The following is an 18393-nucleotide window of genomic DNA, read 5'->3' on the forward strand; positions in this document are numbered from 1 at the left end:
GCAAACCCACCTGAACTACCGTTCATCCTTCATCCTGCCCTACCATAACAGGGGCCACCCTTTGCATCAAAGAGAGGAGCAAATCCTCATGCCCCCCCCCAAACCTCCACCCTCCCACCCCCGACTACTCCCCCAAAGACAAACCACAAGATTTTCACTGCAAGTTAGAGACCATAATGCACCTAAAAATTGATGTAGAGCACAGCTGCAGGTGCACAGAGATCAACCTGGTTGGGGAGCAAGAACAATAAAACCAATGTTGAGTTGAAATGCCTGCAGTACCCAAACCACCTACACTTGTGGTTTGTTGTGCATTAGTCGAAATCTACCGCTCCAGATTCCAAGTTCAATTTCGTAAAGTCAACTATGCTCTTGTTAATTAAGAACTACTCCAATGGAGGTCTAATGTGCCGCACTGCTGGCAAACGAAGCAAACAAGATGGTGGGAGTGAAAAGTAAAGACTCCCATAAGCCTACACCAGATGACGCCGTCTCAGCACCACACAGTTTAAACAGGAAAAACAGGCTGCTGCCATAAATAGATTTGAGCACCCAGTAATCACAACCCTTGCCTGCATAACTAGAAGACTGAGCACTCCTGTTGACCCCTTCATTGTACTGAATATTATTTGTTACGTTTTGCAAACTTTCCTACCTTGAGGTGCAGCTGTGCACGAGATGGGCCCTTCGTCCTATCACCTGCTCCTCATTCACTTCTCACTGCACTTTAAAATGCCTTGCCGCAATGTAGCGCATTCTAAAACATCAGTAATATAAAAAATAAATCTTCCTATAAAAGGGCTTTCAGAATCTCGGGCCAAAGTCAATAGCTAACTTTTCCTTTCCTAAGAACTTAGCTAAAAAGGCATAGGACAAGTCATAGGCGACAACCCTTCATGGATATGAAGAGCTCTCAAATCTCAGCATTTCCAGACCTCCTCGGCGGGAACCTACTCAATGCATCTTCCCGGAAAAGATATGGAACCTCTAACCAGGATATGATCACAAAGAGAAAGGAAGACCATGGGAGCAAAATGTAGGTAGGGTGCCACTCAAGAATACTCCTGCTGTGACACTCTAGCCTTCCACGCTTTTGGAAAGACTGCAGAATAGAAAATCAACCTTTAAGGGTGAGACTTATGAGGTGCAGGAGTGGCCAAACTCAAACATTTAGCAGTAGCCCTTGAGGTCATAAAAATTCTCCAAAAGGTCATCTAAGTCAAAAAGAAATTCCCCATGCGCATCCTGATCACCACGCCCATGCCCGTGGCCAGTATCCTGTCAAGGCTTTACAATCTCTTTCATTGGGGAGGAGTGCGGGGGGGGGAACTCAGTGGAACACTATGCTTAACAGAACATTTGACTATTGTGGTGGTGTGTGGTAAGCGGTTTTAAGCACCACATTTCAAACTTGAAGTGTGAAGTCAGCAGTGGCCAAAAGTACACAGCATTAGGCATTAGTAAACCAAAACCTCTTGATGCAACTACCTTCCTACCATAGAAGACTAGCCATTTTGATTTTATAATCCAAAAAAAAAGTGCCCAGGTTTAGGGCATTGCTTTTTCACTACTCCCTTGCATACAAGGGTTGCAGAGGAAGCTTCTTTTTAAAAAGCAAGTCCCATTGAATGACAAGAGGACCTTCTGCTTAGCATGGAAATCTAGGATGCACATTAACTTATGAAAAATCTGGTAGCCGATACTGCAGACAAACCAAGACAATCATTAGCCCTACATGACACTATATAAAAGGATGAATCTGTGTCCGAAGAGAATCCATGTCTGAAAAGGCCAGTTCAGAGGCAGTGTACACCATACTGGCGTTCTGAAGAGTTGGAGCCAGTTCATCCACACTACGGTCTAGCTGATGCATACATACAAGGTTATCTAGTGCATGTCAACATCCTATCCTGCATGACCCTCAAAATGGGTATACAGTCAGACTACCTTTCAAATTATATCCAAAGTGAGTGAGCAACAGCCTGACGGCTCGTCAATTTCACCAGTGGAAAAAGTCTGATGTTGGGGATTGCATCAGTTTAGGCACTGTGTTGAGGACCCGACTCGTCACCTCTCCCACCAGAAATAGAGACAAACAACAGACATGTTTATCTGCAAACTTATTTAAACCTATAATGTGTAAGGATAATGGTGGCAAAACTAAATACAAAAAATGCAGGTTTGAAAAGTGTATCAAGGTGAAGGGATGAAAAATAAGTTTTGTCTGCCCCCAAAGCGAGACCTCAGGTCACTGGAATGCTCTCTCAAAATAACCAAAAGACATGGGCCTTCCACTCTTTACACCGAAAGGTTACTTCCCAGCAATGGCCTCCCAAAGGTTCCTTCCCAGCAATGTCCACCCAAAAGGTTCCTTCCAAGCAATGTCCGCTGTTCCACCAAGCTGTACTGTATGTCCTCCATGACAGCATGGACATCTCTGCAGTGACAGAACCTTTGAGCTAATCTGCACAATGTTTTATTAGCCTCTACTACCCGCCAATGTAAAGCACCAGGAAGATGGCTCATCCTGCAGCCTATCTCCACAACCTGGAGAGCTTCAGGCCAATTGACCTACTTAGCATTAACTTACTTAGCTTAGAGATGGACCAGCAAGGGATGCAGAACGTCCTGCATGTGACAGACCTATTCATTCCCTATGCACAGGTGTTCCTTACAGAAGATAAGCATGCCACCACTTTTCCTGACACACTGTGAAACACATTAGGCACTACAGTTGGCCTGCCAGGATGCATTCTGACAAATTTTGATTTGAGGCAACACACATCCAACAGATGCTGCATCTGGTTGTTATCAAGATGAACTGCACAACTCCTTGTCACCCCCCCCAGGGAGATACCCCTGTTCAATTGTGCACTCTTGGTGACAGTGAGCACCCAGCGACCAGAGGAGAAAAGCAGATGGAGTCTGCATGTGACAAGTCTCACCCATGTTAACTGTATGAGGAATGATGCCACTGCATTTACACCGTACTACCGGATGTTCAGAAGAGCTGTCCGGCTGTCGGTAGATCTTGCCTTTGGAGTCACACCAAATAGAAGAGGCAGCGACCATGTTGAACAGCTCCAACGTCGGCTAGAACAAGCTTGTCAGCACACGCAGGCTGCTGGGGACAAGTTGGCAAAGACCATCAAACAATGCTATAATACCAAGGTAAAGTTAAATGCCCTTTAGCCTTGTGATCATGAGCCGATCTACAGCCTGATAAGAACAGGATGAAACAAGTTGGGTGATAAGTGGGAATCTCAACCCTTCATCCTTGGAATCAATTAGGTGATCCCGCATTCTACAGACTGTGAGTAAGGCCGACCAATAATCATCAAGACCTTACACTAGAATCTCCTACTCTCGACCATCAATAAATAATAATGCAGTCCTAGTCGAGTCTGTCAAAATAAAAGGGCATATACTAACAAATCTATTGCCAGTCCTTACTTCTAAATACCAATAGTGTGGCAAACAATGTTATACAAAAGAAAAGTGTTCAATAATTTATAAGTCAGGATATTCAAGGCGTTGGCTTCCCTTCCCCATGTTTTCAGCATAGGACAAGGCGGCACACTCAAGATTAGCACACTCTCTAGCATGAGGATGCAGTTCAAAACTTCAAAATCAGGGCCTTCTTTGCCAAAGTGTCTTTGTCATTCAAAGTCCCTTATTTCAGAGGGCCTGATGTAAGTAATAAACATTAAAGTTCCATTCTTCTTAGGATTTCACATATACAACTTCTCTGGTGATTTACTATTCACTCGGGGTCCCCCTCTGCCGGGCTCAAAGCAAATGTATCGACTTTTCCAAACTTTCTCTACTTTATCAAAAATCAGACTCATTTGTGCATGGGATTTTGCTCGACCCGCCACAGGACCACTTCGATTCACAATTACTCGTTCTCTTGATATAACCTTTTACTCACTTTCGCTTTTGCCACTTCTCAGCTAGATACCTTACAGAGACCTTCGATTGAGCAGCCATGCGGTGGCGGACCCTTCTGTTAAATGTATTGCATCTTGCGTTTAAAGTTCAATCACTATTTATTTATTAACATTTATAAAGTGTGCAACAGCCCGAAGGCATCGAGGGGCTGTTACAAGACAGCATACTTAGTTACATAATACATACTTGGTTACATAATCAGTACAAGAAGGAGGGGGGAGGAGGAAGGCGGGTGGCAGGAGGTGGGAGAGAGTAGGGTAGGTTGACTGTGTTAGATGAAGTGTAGTTGCGAGTCACTCATCAGCAGTTCAACTTTACTTGTGTCTCTTATCACACGCATTTTAACAATGTTCGTTCCAGCACTCGCCATTTAATGTTGCTGCTTGCAACCTTTGCTTCAACACAGACCGGTCTTGTATCGGTCTCCCCAACACACCGGCTGTGCTTTTTTCACTGACGCTGCTTTGTTCTTGGAGCCAAGGACAGTACCACAGCAGCTGGTGCTTCTCCCCGCCTTGATTATTGACCCGGGAGGGCCCGGTATCTCTGACATACAATGCAGGATTCTTCAGCCTGGTTTCCGGGTCTTACGCTTTCAATTCTCGGGATTTCTGGAAAATAACAGTTCCTTGTCAAAAAGGTCAAGGGAACTTCCCTCTTTGTGATCCCCTTCTGTTTTGCCGTCTTCTCTCGTTCAGCTGGCATCTCGAAACTGCTGTTTCCTTGTGTACTTTGCCTTGCTCAGAGTGTGCACATGTGCTCCGCCTTTTATTTGTGTGGGGAAGCTTAAAGGAAGTCAAGTGTGTGTGTGTGATGGTCAGTAATTGCCTGACCTCGCCTTATCATTGTATTGGGACATGTCAGGTATACTGCTCGGGTGTTAGTCTGTTTTTTCTCATGGCGGGCTGTCCGTGTGAAAGTGTTCATGTTGTAAAGCGGAGGGGAGTAGAGTTCCTAAATATCCTACCTGGCAGTATGTGGTAAAGGTGTTAAAGAGAAGGGGACACCGTGTCTCACTTTCCGGTTTCCCATTTCCAGATGACCCTTCACCCAGGTGATCCTCCCGCACTGATCCAAAAGTGATGGCCGTGTCCTGACCACCTGGAGGACAGATCCCGGGGACTAGTGGGTGAGACACCTTCTGGTTTCTCAGTCTTCTCTCTCTTGATCCGTCATGTCTACACTCTCCATAGACCGATTGACCAGATCTGCTTCCCTCCTGATCTCACTCCTCTCCACACTTCCCTCCCCACCCTTGCCTATACTCTCCTCCACCCTCCAACCTCACTTCCCTCCTACTTAAGCCTTTTTATCCTCCCTCTCTAACCCGCTATTGCTCGTACTTCAAAACGATCTTCTATCACCATCTCGCTCACACACCCACCAACAACCAAACTGGTACAACCCTCTCAGTCCCAATACCTTGCAGTCACTCTTTCCAAACATCAAATCACTACTAGGGATCCTAGGGACTTTCGTTTGTGCAGCAGACAGGTTAACCCTAGTAACAAACTTCTAAACACTTGAAACCTGACTGGACTACTAGAAATAGAAAAAACAATTAATTCAGCATATACTAGAACAACATTGTATCCTAAGGTTCAACAAAACTATAGCAAAATACATTTAGACTACATAAAATCAAATTATACTACAACACATAGCCGAAAACCAATCCTAAAATCTAGTGTGCTATAATGTTAAAGTGCTTAATCCTAATACAGCCTTGTTCCTATGTACACATCTTCATACACAATTCACAAATGTTGCTAAAACCCAATTTTATGGATCTACTTAAACAAAAAGAATGCCCAGCATGTTGCGTTCTCTCACCACGGGAAAACATCCATAGCACTTCATCATGGTCTACTGCTCCTTTTACAACCAACCATATATACAATCTGTGTTCACTCATCAGCAGTAAACTGTTTCCTATGCGTTGAAGAGCCTTACAATCTTCCAATGTTCACTCTTTTGTAATGCTTTTGACCGGATGTTCCTCCAATCCTACCTTCTAAAGGGCTTTAGGTTCCCCCTTTCAATTGATTTCGGAATAGACGATCTTTAATTATGCAGTACTTATTAAGCCCTTAGGGAGCCCTTTTATGGGGCTCTCCAATTCAGCCTTACAACTTAAGGTGACATCTTGCATCTTGCTATGTGTCTCCCTTCATTTACTGCCGAAAAAGTTAAAACTGGCATTTACTACCACAAAAGTATGTAATCCATGCTACCTAATGACAATTATATCGAGTATCTGTTTATATACCTCCGTTTCCTTATGGCTGTTATTGTGCTCCCATATATCAACTTCTGTCTGTTTTAGTATCCTGAGGGCTGTCAATTCTGCTTGTTGGGAACAGCGGTCCGGACAAGCTTTGTGCTTACCTCAATACATGCGAATAAAAAAATATAGCATGTGTACCAATATACAAATCTATCGTTAGTGTGCAACTCCCCTGAGGCAGAGGCTTAAGTCCTCCAACTTACTTCTAGTATTTTGTGGCGTGGATTTTCCTATCCCATGTCCTGATTATGCTGGGGCTCTATCTGCATCACCGGGAAAACATACGACATTTATATTGCTATACATTTCCTTTTTCAAACGTTGCAGATTCTGCCGTTCTTACGTGAATATGGGTACATAACTGAGTCTTACTTTGCCTCTGTTACATTATGGTCTTTGCACACAACTGCATCTGCAAGAATATGCACCGTGGACACTGCCGCTCCTCGTGTATACTTCTGTTTGTATGTCGCTTAGCAACCAGACTCCGGGGCCTTGTTTTGCTCTAGTCTGTTCCAAATTTCGAAACGTAGAGCACCATCTTTTCATGGCTATATGCCACAGCAAAACACTAGCTTATTCTCTGTGTTGAGCCATAAGGCTTATGCTCAAGTGCACATTGTGTTCACTATACTCTAGGTGTAGCAACTCACACACACCATGAATCACTAATGTCATATTGGTTACTGTTTAATCTCTTGCGTGTATATATTTTCGTCATAGTATATAATGTTTATTAACGTGTATGCTTTTGAGGCCCCGGACCTCACAGTTGGGAGCCTACGACATACAGATCATACCATACAGACTACACTATCATTAATAAGTCGCTTCTGCAATAAATATGTATATGTACTGATCTTATGCCACTCAATACTTTCATTTAGTCCTATTTGATTGCATTTTGACAAAAAAATTGATTATTGTTCTTTTCAAAACAGGCGCACTTTGTCTGCATGATTATCCTTACTTCTAGGTAGTTTATACAGCACTGTCCACTTTAGATATTTACAATTGTGTCCTTGTTCTACATAATGTTGAATCATGGGTGCCTCCATTACTTTATTACAGATGCAGCTTTTGTGTTTGCTTACCCTCGTTTTGATTTTCCTTATGGTTTTTCCAATATAGAACAATGGACACGGCCATCATATAGCATATATCACCATCTCTGAATTACAGCTGGTCAGTATCTCCTGCTGCCACATTATATGCAAGCCTATGTCAACCTCTTGGAGTTGCAACATTTGCATTTACCACATGGTGCATTTCCTTTTATGTTATCCATACAACACACTGTCAGAAGGCTTGGTTGTTTTTGCACTTTCGGTCGGATATCATTCCTCATTACCTTGTCCTGCAAGTTTTTACTCCTTTTGAAAGCCATTACTGGCAATCCCAATATTTTTTTTTGACCTTTCTGCATTATTTGCCAATTTCTCCTGATCGCCTTGGTAATTATGTGTTATAAAGCAAGGTCCAGGCTGCTTTAGGTTGCATCTTAATAAGTTTACTTCAGTTTCTTCAGTTACATATTCATGAATTGGACATCAGGAATAAGACATAAGCAAACACCGGCACCCTTCACCCAGGGAGGGAGGGCCCAACTGATTCAACATAGAACACTCACCACAGCATTCTCCCACTCCTACATCAACATTCCACAGGCACTCAGGTGACATCATAAATCACATGTCAAACCACAGACTAAACTAGCACTTCACAACATTATGTTAGAGTGGTCAGCAAAAGTACTAACAAAAACAAATCTGTACTCCTAGCCATCTTTTTTGGTGTTATATTCAAGGATGGCCTCTCCGTTGTTATTGCTTGCTCTATTACATGCTTTTTTAATCAATGTTTTAGGATATCCTCTTTTCCAAAGTTTCCCTTTGAGATCCTTAGCCTCTATAACAATGTGCTTTCAACAAGTTACTCCTCCTTAGACGGAGAAATTGCCCAAATGGAAAATGTTCTCATGCGTTTAGGGTGGAAACTCTCAAAATTTGAAAAGTGCATTCTCGTTTTTTTTGTGATAGGGTTTGACTGCCAGTGTCTTCTTTTGTCTATCCTCGTAGATGGTTATGTCCAAAAAAGGAATTTCAGAGTCATTCCACTAAATAGTAAATTGAAGGCTTCCGTCTTGATTGTTTAGCCATTCCATAAACTTGGCTATATGCTCCTCATTCTTTCCGTTACATACAATTAGAACATCATTGATGTATCTTTTCCAAAGGATTATATTCTTCGTGTAGAGGTTGAGGTCTCCATAAATCCTGTTTTTCTCCAGCATTTCAACATACAAATTGGCTACACTAGGGGCTACTGTCCCTCCAATGACAGTGCCGTAGATTCATTTATAAAACGTGTCTAGGAACATGAAATAATTTGCCGTCAGTCATCTCCACACACCACGATATGGCTTCTTTCCAAGGCCTTCTCTACTTTTATTTTAATGGTTCTTTGTAATCTTTCCTTGGGATCTGTGTCTATGTTTCAAATAGCACATCCGGTTTAAATGTATTTTGATGCTGTTTTTTTTCTTGAACCTTAGGATACAATGGTGTTATAGTATCTGATTGTTTTCGTAATTCAAATTGATATGAGTAGAACAAATGTTTACATCATCCTATTTCTAGCGACTCTTTCCAAACATGTAAAAAAATGTCCATGCACACTCCTCTCTGGCCTCGGGGTCCTCCTTTCAATCCTCTTACCTCCCCAGAACACCTCATTGTAGACAGACTCTGCTGGCCTTTCGTATCCCTCCCCTTCCCGTCTCAAACCTTCTCTCTGCTCCCACTCGCTGAGAAAGCAGTTTTCCTGGCCCAATCACTCGTCAAGATACTCCCAACTCCTCTAATCTCCTGCTCTTGTGAGCTGGAATATCTCCAGGAACACTTCATAGGGGCCCTTAGCCTTGCCCCTTTTCCAGTCCCAATTTTCCTCCAGACAGCCATCCGGTATCTGTGGTCATTAATTATCTGGTGCTCTCCTGTTCCAAGTAAGTCAATGTCCACCAAGACTTTGGAAAGGGTTCCCTGGTCGCTCCTATGGCTGCGATGGTCTCTGCTCATTACAACTCTGCCACTGCTGCTCCCCATACTCCTTTGTAGCATGCCTGGGTAGTATGTGCAAGGCGTTTGATCTCCCATTCAGCTCATTAATGGGGAAGCCTATTCCAATTTCATTCAGGTAACAATTCCGTTCCTATTGCTAAATGAACCCAATGTCAACTGATGTCCCAATTCTTCTCTAGATGTTTTTCTGCGTCCTTGCAATCATCTGAAAGTTTAGAGAGAGATCTAGCAAGACCAGATACTGGTAGGCACCGGGACAGTGAAAATGGTAGCAATGCATAAACACATCTCCACACATTCGTGGGGCCATATATTGGGGCTTCTCCCAACATCCTGGGGCTCCCTGACTGGGTCATAGGGTATAACTCAGCTATGCCTACAGTGAACAATAGGGGTCCGGACCCGCCACAACAGAAGACCCTTGAAGAAGCCCCTGCTAATCTCCACCATTCCACCAGGGTGAGCAGGCCCGTCATGAAACTCGCATGATTCCCCAAGGGTACATGCATTGTGAGGTCCACGTTGTCCATTCCTCCCAGTCTCCCATCTAAACTTCAGCATCCTCCTAGGAATTCAGTGGTACTGTGAGTTGTGCCTGAGATCAGGGGTAGCAGGTGGCAACCAGTAGTCACACCATCCAGATCATAGTTTGAGACCTTTATTTCCCACGCAAAGACTACCCTCAAGAGCGAGGATAGTTCCACAAAGCAGGGGTTAGGGAGGATGAAAAGGAGAGTGTAACCGCATCCCCATTAACCGGTTTACTAAAAACATATGAATACAATGTATAGAATTACATGTGAGTGAAGGGTTTGTTTTGCAATGGTACGGACCAAGAATCCCCCTGTGCTGTACACAATGTTACTAACAGATTAGCCCCTGCGAATCGTGGGCCTCTCATGACACTTTCAAACAAACTGTATGATGTTTTAAGTGCTCTGGAACAGGGCCCCATTGCAACAGAAGAATGTTGACCCTCTTTTCAGGTGGGCCATGTGCATTCCACTCCACTACTGGCAGGCTCTTCCCCCACTGCAGGACCCTCCTCTCAGTTCAGAATTACCTTGTTGATTCCACCGGGATCAGGTCTCCTGCAGCACTTCCTGTGCCCATATTGGCACCATGGTTGCAGGAACTGCTATGTGGCCAACCTTAGTACTTAGTTGATCCTGCTTGGACTCAACTTCAACATGGTGATCCCTGAGCTCGTCAGAGTGCCACGCAGATCCTCCACTGATCCGCCTACAGTGCATCTGTGCCTCCCTCTCCTGGCCCTACCTGGGCTGCTAGGCGGGGACCTATGCTTCAACTGGGCCAAACCAGGCATACATGTCCCAGAACTAGACCGAATTTGCAGGGTCGTCATCCAATTGTGGGCCGGTACCTCAACAGCCACTCCCCTAGCTTCCTGCAGTTGCAGCTCAGCCCCAGTGGCAGGGCAGGGTTACCAAAGCTACACCAGCATCAAGAGTCATCGTTTGTAGAGAACAGCAAACAGCCCTGGCCAGGCGGCCATAAAGAAAGGCAACATCTCAAGAACTCTCATTTAAAGTGCACACTTTATCTTTTATGTTTGTATAGACGTTTGCAGCTGTTTAGATAGGGTTAGTATGCCGGTCTGTTTTTATAGGGGCAGTTAGTGTAGTTAGGCTTCAATAAGGGCTACTTTAAATTCCAATGTGTGTGCCATTTTCTTTCTTAAAAAGAGGGGTATAACAACTTCTGTACCAAGCAAAGGATTTGCCCAAACTCCAACAGGGGCAGAGCTGAAAACGAGTTAATATAATCCAGTGTGGATTGTTCGGGTGAGGTCAGAGCAGATGGTGGACCAAGAGACCAGCAGAAGGAAAGGAGAGGTGGTTTGTGGTGGAAAATTCTGCACAAGGTGAGGTATTGGATATTGAGTTTAAGTCACAATGAATTTCAAACAAGTCTCTACAATCGACGTCCTGCCAGACAACCCTCCGATCGGTACAACAGCCCATATCCCACTCCTCAGCTTCAAACCCATCTCTGATCATGACCTTGCTGCTCAAACCCTTAGATTGTAGATGTGACACTTGCTCAGCCTCATTGGTAAAGGAATGCGCAGAACCCCTACATCCACTCATCACCACTATCATCAATGCCTCCTTTCCCTCCTGCTCTGTCCCCTCCTCCAGTTAAAGAATCATGCATCACTTTGCAATTATCTGTGGAGATCTGAATGCGAAATGCTCAAAATCTGTTGGAACGACAAAGTTGGACACCCATAGGTCATCGGCAGAGGGGAGGGGTGTTGCATGGACAGAGCTGATGAACTCAAGAAACTTCTAGAACGTCTCATCCATCTGCCAAACTGCCCTTTTGATTCCGACATGGGAAAGAGATACATCTTCAGCGACCCTGGATTACATTTGTATCTCACATGTTCTACTACCTGAACATTTCCACCTTCGAGGTCCACAGAACGGATTAGAGTGATCATAACTTGCTGGCTATGAGCTGGAACGTAAATCTTATCCAAAACCATTCCTGGAATCCGAGTGTGCGAACTAAATCAGCAGCAAACTCGACTCCAGTTGACGGCATCTAACAGTCGATTTAGCAAGAAAATGCAACCAACAAGGCACGACCAATGATTTCACAGGAATAACATTCATAGTAAATTACCAATCTTTACTGCTTAAATATAGATCGAACCATGTTTCAAGACCAAGAAAAGGAAATCCCAGCTATAACAAAGCACTGGTTGATCAAAGGCAGAAACTAAAATCTAAAAAGGGCAATAGCAAAACAAAAATCACCAAAAGCGCGAGCAGCCCTAATGTCAGAGACCAAGAAGTATAAATCGTGGCTTAAGACCTACCGAATTAACCTTTACCAGCAAGACTCCGAACAAATGCTACAGATTGTGAGTTCCAAGAAGACTAAAGAATTTGACACTTATTCGACCTTCTGACATTCAAACCAATGAAACACTAACACTCATTCAGTGAGGCAAAATGGGTGAACCATTTCAAAACGATCTTTGCTTCAATAGAAGGACTTGCGCAACTCAATAAACAGAGCGTTTCAGTTCCCTGGGAAGATCTAGCCGATACAGACGATATCATTAGACTGATCAAGAATTTGAAATCGTCAAGAGCACCAGGACCCGATTGTCTAACATCGACCTCAAAAACCCGGAATAGTGCACATCACTGATCAGCCAGATTTTCACCCGATGCAAAAACACAAAATCAATTCCGACTTCATGGACCACAAAGGTTGTTGTTCCTATTTTTAAGAAAGGAACAAGAGAAGATCCGAACTACCACCACCAGATAGCCTTGCTAGATACCATCGGCAAGGTATTTGCATCACTCCTTGTAAGATTTCAAAAATGGGCCAAGTCATCCCAGTGTGCTGATCCCTTCCAAACAGGTTTTTTGAAAAATACGAACACCTCTGTGAACATCACATTATTAAACATCATCAAAAGCAAGGTCAGAGCAGATGCCCCCAGAGTGTTCTTAACATTTATTGATCTTACCCAGGCCTTCGACCGAGTGGACCGGGAAAAACTGGGAGAAACTAGCATTTTGGAAGCGTCCTCCATCCATTTTGGCCCCCATAAGGGCTCTACACACTGACACAAAAATGCGAGTACATCTGAGTCGCCAAGGCCTTCTCTCAGCAGAAATACCTTCTTACAGAGGCGTCAAACAGGGCTGCCAGCCCTCTATCGCCTTTTTGGGAGACTACAAGGAGGCTGCAGCAACGGTTCGTGCCTTTCTGTCTAAAATTGGAAACCCAATGGTCTCTCGTCTCGTATATGCCGACGACTTGATACTTCTAGATCAAACTCCCGTCGGACTTCAAAGACAGCTAGATGACTTGATGTCATATATAAATCAAAACAACCTTGAAATCAATAAAAGCAGGACCAAAATTCTGACCCTGCAGAAAGCACAAAAGAGAACTGAAACCGAGCTGTCCCTTGGGAGGAACCAAAATCGAGTCAGTCACCCATTTTAAATATCTGGGAGTCACGATCGACTGCTCAAAAACTGACGCTCAAATGCAACAAGTCCTTTGGGCAAAAATGCAAAATCTCACTGCACAAACCAGAGCAATAGACAGACAATATGGAAGGTTTTCTCCGCTGCCGGCTATCCAATTTTATAAATCAAAAGTGATTCATTCAATCGTCTACGGGATGGACGCTAGTCCCGCCATCCCCTCTACCATATGGCCTAAACTGGAGGGCTTTCTCTTGCGATCCGTGCTTAACGTACCAAAGTCAACATCAATTGCAGCTATTCGACGAGAACTGGGTCTGCTTTCTCTATCAGTTATGATAGAACATAACAGCATTCAGCTTTTTAGAAAGATCTTGATGGCGGACAGCCCGCGAGTCTACCAAGTGATTGCCAAAGAGGCCTCAAAAGGCCCCTGTAGCATGCTAAATTCCTGGCTGGAAAAGAAAAAAGCCCAGCTAAATAATATAGCATGCGCCAAAGAAGTCCTTAGCTCTAATCCTCAGAGAGTAGAAAAGAAAACGGAGGATCAAGATTTGATTATTACCTTAGATCAAGAATGCAGCAACAAACTCTTGAACCATCTACCTCAAACATCTCGAAAAAGAAAAGAGACAATGAAATATGTGAAGAAATTTCCTGATAAAATTCTAAGAGGAATATTTTTGAGAGCACGCCTAAACCTCCTTTTGACCCGTGAAATTCTTGAAATAAGGTCACTGTCAACTACAAAAGAATGTAGACTCTGCTCCGGAAACAATCAAACTGTAATACACCTGTTGATGTCGTGCCCAGCCACATGAGAGGTCAGGAAAGCATACCTCTCACTTTTGTTTTCTGATGGCGACCTCCAAGAAGAAAAGACCTGGTAGACGCGTCTTATTTCAGGCGAAAATAACAAATGGACCATTGCTGCAGCAAAGATTTAAAAGTTTGCAAAGGAAAAATTGCAAACTTAGAATTTAAGAATGAGAATCGGAAACGAGAAAGCCGCCGCGGTATTAATGAACCTCAACAGTCCTTGTAAAAGCCTGAATTAGCTATTCACAAGTATAATAAAAAATGTATCACTTCTTTGCTTAAAAAACATCATCGGACCCGGCCATCCACACAAACTACCGACCTATCAGCACTGTCCCCTTCCTCTTGAAAATCATCGACAGAGCCACCTACCTCCAAATTCAAGAATTGCTGGAAACCTATCATCACATCCTTAGTCCTTGTCAATCTGGCTTCCGTCCTTGTCATGGAACAGAAACAGCCCTCCTCGACAAAGAACCAACTCAATGAGTCCAAGGATGCCTGTAACCGGTCTCCCCTCTTTCTGCTGGACCTTTCTGCCACCTTCGATCTCATTGACCGCAAGACCTTATGCCACCACCTTATTTCCTCTAACCACTTCACCTCTGAAGCCACCAACTGGATCTCCACCTACCTTGCCAAAAGACCCTCCAGAGTCGATGCCGTCACCTCCCCGACACTCATCTCCAGTGGGACCCGCAAGACTCGTGTCTTCCCTACAGTCTACAATGTCTACACAAAGCCTCCATTTGACCACTTAGACTCTCATGGAATTCCCTAAACAAACTACACTGATGATACCCAAATCCTCATTCCCCTGCCCAGTGTCCATGCGCAGGACTCCATCAAAGTGCACACCATCTATGAAATGATCCAAGCCTGGATGGCCTTGCAGTCTTTGCCTGAACAATGACAAAACAGAGCTCCTTCTGGTCAGAACTCAGGCCCGCCTTGCAAAACACGATAATGCCTTTCCGTTTCTTCAACATTGAAGGCCACAAGATCCCAGTCGCCTTGTAAGTAAAAACTCTAGGAATCCACCTAGACGCCACTCAAAACGTGTCGCATCAAATCAATTGCATCGCTTCCACAGCAGCCTATGCCATGAAGCACATCTTCTCAATTAAACTATTCCTTTCCCCTAACAAATCGCCTCACCATTGTACATGCCATCATAGTCTCCACATTGGATTACTGCAATTCTCTGCTTGGCAGCACTACTGAAATAAAATGTAAACAGGCTCCAGGTAATTCAAAACAAAGTGATCCATGCTGCATTGAACCTCGGTAAGAGTGACCACATCACTGAAGCTAGAAGATTCGTCCACTGGCTCCCCACCAGAGAAAGAATATTTAAAATTCTCTCAATCCCCCATCGTGGTCTAGCAAACAATGCACCTTCGTATCTAGCTTGGAGTCTTGGACGTATTCCTGCCAGAAGCCTGCACTCCACTCGCAGCCACTGTCTCATCATTCCAAGATTCAGTTGCAAGAGAGCCGTGGGATCCAGCTTCCCGGTATCGGCTGCCACCCTCTGAAACAATCTACGACTCACCCAAGTTCAAAACCTACTTGTTTAACTAACTTCTTTCTCTATACACTCATCCAACTGTCATTGCAGTAACCAGCACCTAGTTGCCAGGGACTTTGCGTGCTTCTACAAATGTAAAAATACATACAAATAAAGTGATAAAGCAGTGCAGGTGTGTGTGTGTGTGTGTTAGCGTGGCAAGTAAGTTTAATATATGGTGCCGAGTGCAAGAAGGGTGACTGAGGAGTAGTAGTAGTAGTGTGGAGGAGGGAGTAGGAGTATGGAGGAGAGAGTGGAAGTAAGTAGAAGGGAGTAGTAGGATCGGAAAAAAGGTAACATCTATGGGTGGAGGTGAAGACCAGAAGGATTGAGAAGTACGAGGGACAGAAGAGGGTTGGGAGGAGTGAAAAGAGGCCAGAGAAGTTGGGGAGAAAGAAGAGAAGAACGGGTATGAGAGTAAAAGAGCCGTGTGAGCATGAAAGGGGACCGATTGACTCAAGCCGGGTATCTGTAACTCACATTCCCACTTCCCCTTGGGACCATTAACCAATGGACAGATTAGGGACAGTTTTAGGAAATACCGGAGGGAGGTTAGAGGTTATTGTGTTTATCTATTGCGCTCATATAGTTTATTTGCATATCTGGGAATTGGGACTCTTTCCTGCACCTTAGCCCATCATACCGCTTTACTGCCTTCCTCACTTACCATCCATTCCTTCTCTTGCACAATCCCTACGCAAGTATCCGACATAAAGCCCTGCAGGGTTAAGAGAGGCAAGGGTGGCAAGAGTAAATAAGGAAGTGTGTACCATTTCCTGGGCCACCTTTCCATGTCTCTAGATCACTGTACTAAATAACCCCTATGCCACATCCCACTACCAATAACAAAGACAGTTTGTCCTTTAATCCAACAAGTGCACATTCTTATAAAAATAGAAGGAGAAATCTCCTATTTGTTTTGCCAACCAAATATTTGCCTGCAGGAAATTGTGGTTGCTCGCTGTAGTGAATTAGAAAGGAAATCCTAGGTGTCCTTTACCACACAGTTGTGAAACGGAGTGTGTAGTGGGTGGTGTGACCCGCTCTAGGTGTTCAGCATGGAGTTAGAAATTACATTACATGAGAACATGAACCATGATGTGGTCAACTATGTGCAATGAGCTACTGACAATACAACTAAATAGCAAAGCATACTTGTATTCTGGGCAATTTGAAGTAGTTTTCATCTCTGATCAGTCAATCCACAGGTTGAAACCCTCATTTTAAGAGGTTTCTTTGAAATTCTACTAACCAGGTGAACTTATTCAATGTGTACGTTTGATTTCTTTATACTTTATTTCTCTATTTATTTACTACTGCTCCAAATGCCCTATTTGTGGCTTTTTATAGGACATCACAGATGAAATGATATGATGTCATCAGTGACTTTTTTAGTGGCAGCTTGTAGTGTGGCATGATATCACAAGCTGCATCAGCAATAACCACACTGGTGAATTCACACAAATACTGGCATTTTCCATATCACAAGGCGATGATCGCCGTGTACTATGTACATATATTCCGAGCAACCTGGTGCCCTTATTACACTCTGCAGGATGCATTATTTAACTAAAGAGGTTATAGATGATTTTATAATACAATCCCACATTCCTACACAAAGATCTGGCTTGGCCTTGTGGCTCAAACTGCAAACTCTACTCAAGAAACTTCTTAAAATGAGGATTTCAACCTGTGGGTTGACAAATCAGAGATGAAGGCAGCTTTCAGATTGACCAGAATGCAAGTATGCGTTGCTATTTAGTTGCACTGTCAGTAGCTCATTGCACATAGTTGACCACATCTTGCTTTATCTTCACATATAATGTAATTTCTAACTTCATGCTGAAATCTTCCTTGTTTGGAAATGGTGTCACATACCAATTGAAATACATCCTCAGTTTGCGCAAAAGCAGAAGCACAATGGACTCTAAACATAGTACGAGACAGAAAATATTTAGTAGATGACATGAGAAAAATGCATTTGAGATTCACATTTTGAGTTCAAGAACACATTTGACATTGGTTTGGAACAATCCGCGCCTTTGATAAAAGTTACACATCACATTAGCAGGTTCACTGCATGAATTCTCAGACACCACCAGTTACCGCAAAGATTACATTAGCAGGTTTATTGCATGAATTCTCAGACACCACCAGTTACCGCAAAGATTACATTAGCAGGTTTATTGCAGTGAATTCCCAGATATCACCAGTTACCGCAAAGATTACATTAGCAGGTTCACTGCAGTGAATTCTCAGACACCACCAGTTACCGCAAAGATTACATTAGGTGGTTCACTGCAGTAAATTCTCAGACACCACCAGTTACCGCAAAGATTACATTAGGTGGTTCACTGCAGTAAATTCTCAGACACCACCAGTTACCGCAAAGATTACATTAGGTGGTTCACTGCAGTAAATTCTCAGACACCACCATCAAAAGCAGTTTGTGATTTTGGTGCCTGGCCCCACTTCATTAGGACAGGAAGGTGAACACAGTCAAAATAGGCGAACACATTTCAAAAGGCTCAAATATGGTCAATGTTTGGGTATGAGCATTCGTCTGATATCCATTTGTGGCACAGTGGAAACATGAAGATGCCATTAAGTGGGAAATTATGACACTTACATTTTTGCACAATAACCATAACGCCAGTCAGAGATTATTTTTGTTGTTGTATAGAAGTGTATGTTTTTTGCAAT

The 18393-nt window shown here is 43.5% G+C and overlaps 1 protein-coding gene across 1 annotated transcript in view; it reads right to left on the reverse strand.

The window, feature by feature from the left end:
- The window catches only part of LRRK2 (leucine rich repeat kinase 2), a 2398611-nt gene that overhangs the window by 2132549 nt on the left and 247669 nt on the right, over nucleotides 1–18393 (reverse strand). The gene's annotated exons all lie outside the window — the stretch shown is intronic.

The sequence above is a fragment of the Ambystoma mexicanum genome, chromosome 12, assembly GCF_040938575.1.
Source record: "Ambystoma mexicanum isolate Mex_15411 chromosome 12, UKY_AmexF1_1, whole genome shotgun sequence".
NCBI lineage: Eukaryota > Metazoa > Chordata > Amphibia > Caudata > Ambystomatidae > Ambystoma > Ambystoma mexicanum.